The 1,431-nt window shown below is 35.1% G+C and overlaps 1 non-coding gene across 1 annotated transcript; it reads right to left on the reverse strand.

Moving 5' to 3' along the window:
* Nucleotides 1-881: 881 nt before the first annotated feature.
* LOC123640929 lies at nucleotides 882-1,018 on the reverse strand. Its single transcript, XR_006736157.1, has one exon. It is a non-coding gene; the product is annotated as a small nucleolar RNA SNORA48 (small nucleolar RNA).
* Between the last annotated feature and the right edge of the window lie 413 nt (nucleotides 1,019-1,431).

A 1,431-nucleotide genomic window follows, 5' to 3' on the forward strand; every position in this document is an offset into this window, starting at 1 on the left:
CAGGCAAGTTATTACCTTTTTAATAAGTCATCTAAGTCAGCATGAGGAATTCCTGAAGGAATTCTGGTAATATGTGAATTTAAGAAAAAGAAGACATGTGCTTTTGGTTGACATTTGCTATTTTTAATGATGCTTTAAACTTAAAAGAGATCCTAAAATCACCAAAGTCCCTTTCTGAGGCATAGTAACAAGGATGGTCAGTTCCAGTAGAGGACCGAATTAGGACTCTCACAGCCATCTAGAACTCTCCATCTTTGAAAGCAGACTTTGACTGCTTGTTTCTTGAATGTGATAGTTACCACCCAAACTCAGAAAACTGCCTTGTTTCTTCCAAATTGCATGTAAGGAGTCATAAACACTCTTGACTTGCTTAATAGGGGGAAAAAAGAGTTAGATCTACTTATCATTCCAGATTTAATTTTGATATTTTAGTTCAACCTATTGTATTTGAGCACTGCTATTTAATCTGTAACCATTTCTCCTGTTTTCTATGTATGATTTCAAATGTTTGGAATTGGCTTCTCAGTTTAATTTTAGCATTTAAAAGTTTCTCATGGTGCTGGTTTTTAAAATAGCCCATGGTCTTTGGATCTCTATTAATAAAATAAAATTATCTCTAGCTTATTCCCTAGAGGAACTCATCCTCTACTGCAATTAAGAACTGGGGTGGGAGGTGGATACCCCTTGCATTTTGTGGAAATTAAGGTGACTGAATATATTTTAAAAGTAAGTGAATGGAAAAGATGAATTCTTTTTTCTTGTTAAATCCAACCAAACACTTACCACTTAGCCTCATATGAAAAGAAAATCCATGATACCCCAAAGCTAACCATCTGCCAAGTCAGTGAAATATCTAGCTCTAGGATTTTTGTCATTTTTTCCCATGTGTGCAAGACATGAACCAGGCATGGGCACAGACCAAAAGCCAAGCCGGGATAAACAAGGGGTTGTTTTGTCCCTGACTGTAGTGAGATGGGCACCACCTACTAGATGCCACTCTCTTCTCAAATAAGGGACAGAATTTTTGTCATTTAAAAAAAAAACAAATATCTAACCTGTATATTGAGTTTACTTCCTAATACATAATGTAGACATGTAAATGTACTATTTTTATCATTATGCTAACTCAAGCCATAAAGAGGACAATGCAGTTTTCCATGAAACAATGTGAAGCATAGTATTTTTTAAAAAATATGGACCCTCTGAGGAAAGTAAAGCAGAAATATTTCCATGTTAACAAAACATTTCGCAAACACAAAAAATAATTTGAAGAACACTTTCAACTAAGGAATTTTGGGCAGCAGATTAATAGTACAGCTTGCTGAATCTTTGCCTAACACGTATTGTTTATGCAAAATGTTGCCAGTAGACTCATATCTTAATTCACCCAACACCAAATGCAGCACAGACTGTTTATACAACCTAAGATTG

The sequence above is a fragment of the Lemur catta genome, chromosome 6 (assembly GCF_020740605.2).
Source record: "Lemur catta isolate mLemCat1 chromosome 6, mLemCat1.pri, whole genome shotgun sequence".
Taxonomy (NCBI): Eukaryota; Metazoa; Chordata; class Mammalia; order Primates; family Lemuridae; genus Lemur; species Lemur catta.